This window comes from Cervus canadensis, chromosome 12 (assembly GCF_019320065.1).
Source record: "Cervus canadensis isolate Bull #8, Minnesota chromosome 12, ASM1932006v1, whole genome shotgun sequence".
NCBI classification, from domain to species: Eukaryota; Metazoa; Chordata; class Mammalia; order Artiodactyla; family Cervidae; genus Cervus; species Cervus canadensis.
In genome coordinates this window covers 43,113,506-43,122,611 of record NC_057397.1, presented here as the reverse complement: position 1 = coordinate 43,122,611, position 9,106 = coordinate 43,113,506, and positions in this window count along the sequence as shown.

The window sequence follows — 9,106 nt, the reverse complement described above, 5'->3', positions numbered from 1 at the left end:
GAAACGCCCCAGGGTTAACACTTTCAGAGCCAGGGCGGAAAGAAGTGGCGCGAGAGGTGGGGGTAGGGGGCGGGGCGGGGATGTCTGGCCCCTGGGAGGCGAAAAAAAAAAGAAAAAAAGCTGCAGAACAAGGCAGCTGCTGTCTCCGTGCGGCTCTGAGGTTTCCTGGCCCCTTCCCGCCAGCGGCCGGCCTCCTGGCAGCCGCCGCCGGTGGTGGGAGGACCGGGCGCACGCTGGGCCGTCGCTGTGCCTGGCTCCTCCACCCTGAGCGTCCGGTCCAGCCAAGATCTCGGCGCAGCCTGCAGTGCACCCCAGACACTACACCCCACTCTCGTCTGACCCGCTTCGCAGGGGTTCTGAGATCCCCAATAACAAGTATTCTCATTCACGCGCTGCGCTCAGAGGCGCTTCTGGGAGTTTGCAGTCATTAATCTACAAGGTTGCACAGATGGAGAAGAAATTTCTCTAACTTATGTCTGGTTCGAAAGCCAATGCCTTTTCCCATTCACTTTTTGTTGCCTGGGGTAGTTCAGCCAGAGAGAATCAGCAGAGGACAAACTTCTTGCCCAGGGCAGAAAAAACACCGTAGGATTCGCCGCTATACTGAACTGAACGGAACTGATAGTCTTTACAGCACCATCATCATCCAAAGGTTATTGGTACCTACTAAACTTCTGAAGTTGCCTCTTCCAGGTCTTTCCATTGTCCCCAAGCTTTTGGTGGAAGTTGGCTCTGCCTAAAGGGTTCTTCACTCCCCCATCCACTCCCACCAGCTGCTTTTGTGAGAATTGGACCCTATGACTTCTAAAGTGTAGACCCCTTCTGAGGTCCTGCAGTTTGCTGATTTGTTCTTAGGTTGCCACCAGAACTCTTCACTTACAGAGGCTGGGGGAAAAAAAATATATCACTGCAAAGCCAGCCTCCCCATCAGGGCCAGGTGCTCAATTCTTGTCTCCTGAGAAGGTCAGTTTCTGCTTTTCACCAGACTTCATGGAGAGGAAGATGAAGGTGATTCTCTCTGGCTCAAACTATACCACGCAACAAAAAGTGGCCCCCAGGAGCAAGCATTGCCAGCAAGGATCAGAGTATCTGCACTTTCAAACCAACATCTTTCCACCAGAAGGTCAAAGTGGATCCATAGACAGAGTAGAAAATATTTAGAGGGAACAAATTCAGCTCTTCCAGTCCAACTGTGAATTATAGAAGACAGAGTGTCTTACTCAGCTTTCTCTATCCACAGCATGATGGTTTCTTAAGTGAACTAGTGAAGAACAAAGGTCAGTGAGTACAGACCAAATGGTTTAACTCCAGCCCTGACCCTCAGCTTCTGAACTTCAGCTTTGACATCCACAGTCTGAGCTCCTAGCACTTAGACTGACCATGGGACTCAGGTTAATTTGAATGTTAGTTGTAAAATACTAAGTAAATGGCAATATTATTGTCTTTATGAGATAATGCCTACCTGGGATACTACCTGAAGGCATTTTTCTTGAACTGTCATATAATGCTCACATGCAGGAGTCAAACTTTGGAGAAAACTGATCAAGGACTGAGTCCTGCAGTGTTAAGCCTGGGAAAGTGTTTATGACTCTCATCTATCAGTTAAAAATAGTAGTTATTACAGAAATGTGGCGTGGAACAAATGAAAGCATTTTTAAAAGTAATGCATAAATTAGATTGGTAATGCATAAATGAGATTAATCACTAATCATGAGCAGTCAATAAGTAAATGCATATAAGATAACCCAGCACATTGCCTGGATAGGAAATATTTACTAAATTATAGCTATGATTGTTCGCAGGGAGTACATATAAGATACCAGGCTTTAGAGCCAGACTGACTCCTAGACTTGAACCCCAGATCTCCCGCACTCTGGCTCTGTTACCTCAGGCAGATTTTAACTAACCTATTTGTATTTCTGTTTGTTTCTCTATTGGTATAGTGACGATAAAAATCATACCACCCTCAGAGGGATTAAATCGGCTAAAACGTGTAAAGTGCTCATCGTACTGTTTAATATATAGTAACTGTTCACTAAGTCTAGCTATTATTGTTATACTTATCCGAGGTGCTCTTAGGGACATTTATAGAAGCACTAAGTGAGTCTCGACTCTAAGCTTCTGGGAGCAGGAATCATATATTTTCTTATTATATTTCTTGAAACTTTTAGCTCCATATCTGGCCTCCCTATAACTATTTGATGAATAATGGTAATAGAAGTGGTGGTGGTGGTTGGTATGTATGTGTGTGTTGGGGGAGGGAGGAGAGGAAGTGTAATTAGCTGTCATCTTGAGAAAAGCCAGGGCCCCATTTTTATAGAGTCGCAGAGTAGACAGTGTATTGACTGTGCCTTTCGGGACCGACCGTGGGCTGTTTATTAATCACCCACTGACAGGAAACAGGCACTCTGAGTTTGCAGTCACGTCACTTGTTACATTCCTGGAGCAGCCTGGCCGATGCCCCTGGCTCTTCCCATGGGACCCACTACAGTGAGCAGCAGGCACTGAACACTTGGAGGCTGGAGTCCATCCTCAGTCTAGATTGGATGGGACCCGGGGATTCAGAACTGAACCCGTGGGGGTGATGTCTGAGCACTCACTTGGCAGACAGACCACATCCATCTTCCCATGACAGATTCTTCACTGGCAGGGGCCAAGGATGACCTGAAACAGAGTGTCTGGTAAATTTAACCTTCTGTTTCTGGTCATCAGAGATGTGCCATACTGATTGTAGGTGACACCTCATCAGATAGCCATCATCTTCTCTTCCCTGAACTGAGTTTGGTCCCACGTTGAACACATTTTCATTGCACACATTTCTGATTGTCCCTGCTTCCATTTCAGCCATTGGTATTTGGCTTAAAGAAATGGTGTCTGAATATTGGGAACCCCCTTGAGAAAAACACTTCCTCTCTTTAACACAGCAGCAAAGCCCCTGATATAGGAGGCCATTTATAATCATCGTTATAACAGAAATGCCTGAAACTCAGGACAGGGATTGATTTGGTCCTTTGGGAGACAAGACAAACTGGTGGATTCTCTAGAAACTGATTGAATACCTAGAACATCTTACACATAAGCTCCCACACATAGAAACTGGAAACACAAGTTCTGAGGCTGTGTATGGGAAGGGTTATTAGTAGAAGAACAAGAACTCATTCCTTGTTGTTTCACTGTTACTAAATCTTTTTTATGGTTTCATAAGAGATGGAACAGAAAGAGGAGAAATATGTAGTTAGCCTATTGATTTTATTTTATTAATGTTTGCCCATGTCTTCATTAACAAACACAATTTTAATTATTAATGTTCTAGACAAAACATTAATTTTAACTATTAATGTTTTATTACTGGACTGGATTGTCATGCCCTCCTCCAGGGGATCTTCCCAACCATGGCAATCAACTCCAGTATTCTTGCTTGGAGAAGCTCATGGACAGAGAAGCCTGGTTACAGTCCATAGGGCTACAGTTCATAGGGTTGCAAAGAGTCGGACCCAACTGAAGCGACTAAGCACAGCACATTAATGTTTTAAGGCATTACCGGCTCTGTGTGAAAATGGATATGTACTTGCTTTAAAAATAGTGTGCAAGGGAACTCGGGTCAAAGTTATGTAGCAGCCTGGATGGGAGAGGAATTTGGGGGCGAATGGATGCCTGCATATGCGTGGCTGAGTCCCTCTGCTGTCCACCTGAAACTGTCATTGACATTGTTCATTGGCTATACTCTAATACAAAATAAAAAGTTCAAAAAAATAGCATTCAGAAAGGCAAGGTTATATATAGCTGAAGCACTTTCTGCCTGAGGAGGTCACCCATTTCTTAAAGACCTGGAAGTATTAGACCAGGAGTCAGTAAGGGCTATTACGGTTTCCCACTCAGTAGTAGTATGATTCCAACATTGTCAGTCATTTGTTAAAATAACCCTTTCATTGACAGCTGGCATGAATCAATCACTCAAATATGTAAATGTTCAAATCTATAAGTACATGGAAAGAAATAACCTAACGATAGGAGCTACTGGGCCAGTGTGATTGTAAGCCACATCTCATATATGTTAACTAGCAGTGAGAAGATAGGCCTTGGACAGGGAGAACAATGTGTTAGCAGACCTTGAGGTAAGAGGAAGTGAGGTGTGATTTCCAGGAACTAGAGAAAGCCCAGTATGGCAGAGAGCAAGATGTTCCCTGGGCTGGAAGAGGCTGCAAAGGCAAGTGGACAGTGGTCAGGCTGCAAAGTGTAATTGATTCTAATCTTCCTCCAAACACTGATAGGAAGCACTGGAGGGTTTAAGTGTGAGAGTGACATGATCATTATAGCTTCTGTGGGGTGGAAATTCTCTGACCTTCACCCTGCCAACCTGAGGGTCATAGGTCCAAGCATAGTGCACAAGAGAAAGCCTTCTTAAACTAAGAAAATCACAGCATAAATTGAAAAGTATTTTTATTAACTTAATTAAGTTTAAGCTCTTTTAAATGCCTATGGTAAAAATTTAAATAGTATTAATCCATATACCATGGAGGGTAAATTTCCATTTTGCTTCAGACCTCCACTGCCCATTTATAGAAACTTCTACTATCAATGGTTTTTATATGATTGTTTTCTAAGATTGAATAAAGACACATATTTATGGATAGATATCCTGTTGTTGCACTAGTGGTAAAGAATCTGCCTGCCATTGCAGGAGACACAAGAGATGTGAGTTTGATCCCTCGATCTGGAAGGTCCCCTGGAGAAGGGAATGGCAACCCACTCCAGTATTCTTGTCTGGAGACTCCCATGGACAGGGGAAGCTGCCTGGTGGGCTACAGTCCATGGGGTTACAAAAGAGTCAGACATGACTGAGCAACTAAACAACAACAAATTCTTAATATTAATCTCACCACTTTGTGTGTGTTTAGGGCAAGAAGGAGTACCTACACTAAGTGACTACTACTCTCTGTAACACATGTCACATAGCATTGGAGGGAGCACTTTAAGTGGGAAGTCTGGTCTTTCAAGCTCTATAAAGAAAGCTACCTCATTTATGATTCAGGGCTCAGTAACTTCTGCTAGCACGCCAAGAGAAGTGCTAGGTGGGAAATTTGTCTTAGTCAGCTCGGGCTGCCCTATCAAAATACCATAGACTGGGTGGCTTTACCAGCAGACATTTATTTCTCACAGTTTTGGAGACTGAGAGCTTGAGAGTTAGGTTGAGGTGAGTTTGAGATGGATACTGAGTTTGAGTTTGAGATTACGGTGAGTCCTTTTTTCTGGCTTTCAGGTGATCAGCATCTCGCAGTGTGCAAGCATGACCTTTTCTCTGTGTGTGTTCAGAGGGAGAGAGGTCTCTTTTCCTATTTTTATGAGGTTAGCAGTTCTATAGATTCCACCTTTATGACCTAGTTTAAACTTGTTTCCCTCCTAGAAGCCCTATCTCCAAATAGAGTTGCATTGAGGGTTAGGAGTTCAAGATATGAATTTAAGGGGGAACACAATTCAATGCATAGCAGCACATTTCTATTCCCCTCTTTTAGAGTGTATAAGCTCATGCTTAATTTTCAAGGGAATTTAGACTTTTGCAGTACTTGCTAGAATGCTCAATAACTGTCATGAATAGAACTGTAAAGTCATATTTTTTCTTACCCTCAAGTTTCTTTTTGCCTCCTTTTCTGGATTCTCTTTCTCCTACTCAATTTAAGAAAATAACTTCCATAGTTCAGGCAGTTTCACTTTATGTCTGTATTTCCTTCTGAAACACATCACCTGATTGCAGATTCTGGTTTCCCTGACTGAATGAGGTTGAAAAGATACTAGCAGAGAAAAATTTTGTACATTCTTTGATAAAGATTCTTAAAAGAGGGAATTCCCTGATGGTCCACTGGCTGAGTCTCCATACTCCCAATGCAGGGGCCCTGGGTTCGATCCCTGGTCAGGGAACTAGATCCCACGTGCCACAACTAAGAGTTCACCTACTGCAACTAAAAGGTCTCATATGCTGCAACTACGCCCTGGTGCAGCAAAACAAACTAGTTTTTGAAAAAGTTCTTGATAGATGAACTGAATTATGTTACATAGCATAGCATACCCTACTCTCTTAAACAGAGAAAAACATAAGTCAAGCCTTTCTGCACATGAGACACCCATCACAATTTTCTCTTTGAAATTATTGTCAAGGATGGTGCCAAATTCATGGTAACTCTCAGTGGGGAAGTTGGGGGAAAAGAAAAAGGCATTTCAATAGACCAAAACATGGTGTCTGTTGTTCCCCTGCAGCTAGAGGAAGAGACATAGAGGAAGAGACCTGTTTGCCAATACTTCCAGTTCCTTCACCCAGGGTTTCCTGAAACTTAGATACCATCTAGTGTCTACTCAGGCCCATGAAATGGGTTCCCTAATTAAACACGGATGTACATCCAAACAACCACTCACCTGAAGCCTTCTGAACAAATATGTGTATCTTCCTATCAGATGAATGTTAGAAAATACAGCATGCCTACACAGTTTCCTCTTCTAAGATCCTTTAAGAAATTTGGTCATCTCTAGTGCCAATTCAAAGATTCTCCCCCTCTCCCAACCCCCCATGCATTTTTCTTGCACCTGGCAAATGAAAATAAGGTAGATAAGAATCCTTAGAACTATTTTCTTAGTAGTCAATTAGGTGCTTCTGCCTGGGAAAGTCCCCTCGTTTAACTAAAACAAACCTTTATAAACAAAGATTTTGATGTAATAATTTTTAGAGAAACTATCCTGCAAGAGAGAATTGCTTCCTGAAATGAGAGTTTACCTAGAAAAGGCTTAGTCTAAAGAGATATCTCTAAGTGACTGTTAAGCTAAGAGGAAAACTAAGTTGTTTAATATCCATCTGAAGGGACACTATTAATTTAACAGGTTTCAGTATAAATAAAGTACTTTATCATTTACTTATTCAACAAATAAGTGTTAAAAGTATTTAATACCTAGTGTGTACCAGGCGCCGTACCCCCAATAGAGACAGGAATAGTTAACCACACTTCTAAAGCTTTCAGTCAGGTTGGGGAGAGAGAGTAATGAAAGAAACTGGGAAATAAACTCTTTGAATGTGATAAGCCAGTTTCAGAAAGTGATAAGAGGGTTGAAGTCCATAATACAAGTTAGCATAATGGTGCTTGCCTAGAAATGGGCTACATTAGCTGAGTTTCTTAGGGAAAAGCTCTTTAAAGAAGCAACTTCTTTTATTTATTTATTTTTTAATTGGGGAATCATTGCTTCACCATATTCTGGTTTCTGCTGTACAGTGTGAATGAATCATAATTATATATATATATATATATATATATGTATATATATATATGCATGCATATGTATGCTAAGTTGCTTCAGTCATGATCGATTCTTTGCAACCCCATGGACTATAGCCAGCCTGGCTCCTCTGTCCATAGGATTCATCAGGCAATAATACTGAAATGGATGGCCTTGCCCTCCTCCAGGGGATCTTCCAGACCAAAAGATCGAACCCACATCTCTTTGTGTCTACCTGCATTGGCAGGCATGTTCTTTACAACTGGTGCTACCTGGGAAGCATATATTTATGTATATATATTCCCTCCATTTTGAGCCTGCCTGCCCATTCCCATCCCACCCCTCCAGGTCATTGCAAGATGCCAGGCTGGGCTCCCTGTGTTATATAGCAGCCTCCCACTACTTATCTATTTTACTTACGCTTGATAGAGTATATATTTCAATGTTGCTTTCTCAATTTGTCCTACCCTCTCCTTCCCCCATTGTGTCCACACGTCCATTCTCTATGTCTGTGTCACCATTTCTTCCCTGCAAATAGGTTCATCAGCACCATTTTTCTAGATTTCATATATATATATATATATATATGCATTAATATATGATAATTGTTTTTCTCTTTCTGACTTACTTCACTATTTATAATAGCCCTAGGTTCACCCACCTCATTGGAACGGACTCAAACTCATTCCTTTTATAGCTGAGTAATAGTCCGTTGTATATATGTACTATATCTTCTTTATCCATCCATCTGTTGATGGACATCTGGATTGCTTCCATGTCCTGGCTATTGTAAATAGCGCTGCAGAGATCATTGGAGTACATGTGTCTCTTTGAATTGTGGTTTTCTCAGGATGTGTTACTCCTGATCAGATGATGGGATAATGAGCACATTGTGTATTCTAGGAGACGGGATGAGGGGTCAAAGTCTTCCAGGTAGAGCAAAGAGCAAGTGTGGTGTCCCAGATGAGAAATGTGATTGGGCTAAAGCCAACGGAGTAAGAGAGGGATTTAAACCATATGTGCCCAGATTGATGGACAGGCCTAGACCATGCAGTGGTCAGTGACAAGATGTAGCAGCAATGCCTCCATCAGGTAAACAAGTATTCTTAACATCAGAGGTAGATTATAATTCAGGGATCAAATTTAGGGCATTGATACTGAAAATATTTTACTTCTAGATATTTTGTTGTTTTTGATGCTGTTGTAAAAGCAATTTCCTTCTTAACTTCTGTTTCAGAGAGTTCATTGTTAGTATATAAAAATGCCACTGATTTTGTGTGCTTATTCTGTATCTTTCAGTTTTACTGAATTTATCCATTAGTCCTAACAGCTATTTGGTGGAGTCTTTAGGGTTTTCTGTATATAATATCATGCCATCTGCAAGCAAAGATCATTTTATACTTCTTCCTTTCCAGTTTGAATGCCTTTTATTTATGTTTGTTGCCTAACTGTGGCTAGCACTTTTGGTACTAAGTCGGATAGAAGTGATGAGTGTGGGTATCCTTGTCTTGTTTCTGATCTTAGAGGAAAGACTTTTAACCTTTTACTCTTGAGTATAACAACTGATACAAAAGAAATACAAATGATCATAAGAGGCTACTGTGAACAATTTATGCCAACAAGCTGGACAAACTTGAAGAAATGAAAAATCGTAGAAACACAACCCATCAAGACTAAAATTAGGAAAATGGAAAATCTGAACAGACCAGTTACCAGGAAGAATATTAAATCAGTAATCAAAAATCTCCCAACAGATAACAGCCCAGGACCAGATGGTTTCACAGGTAAATTCTGCCAAATATTTAAAGAAAAATTAATACTAGTCCTTCTCAAGCTCATCCAAAAATTT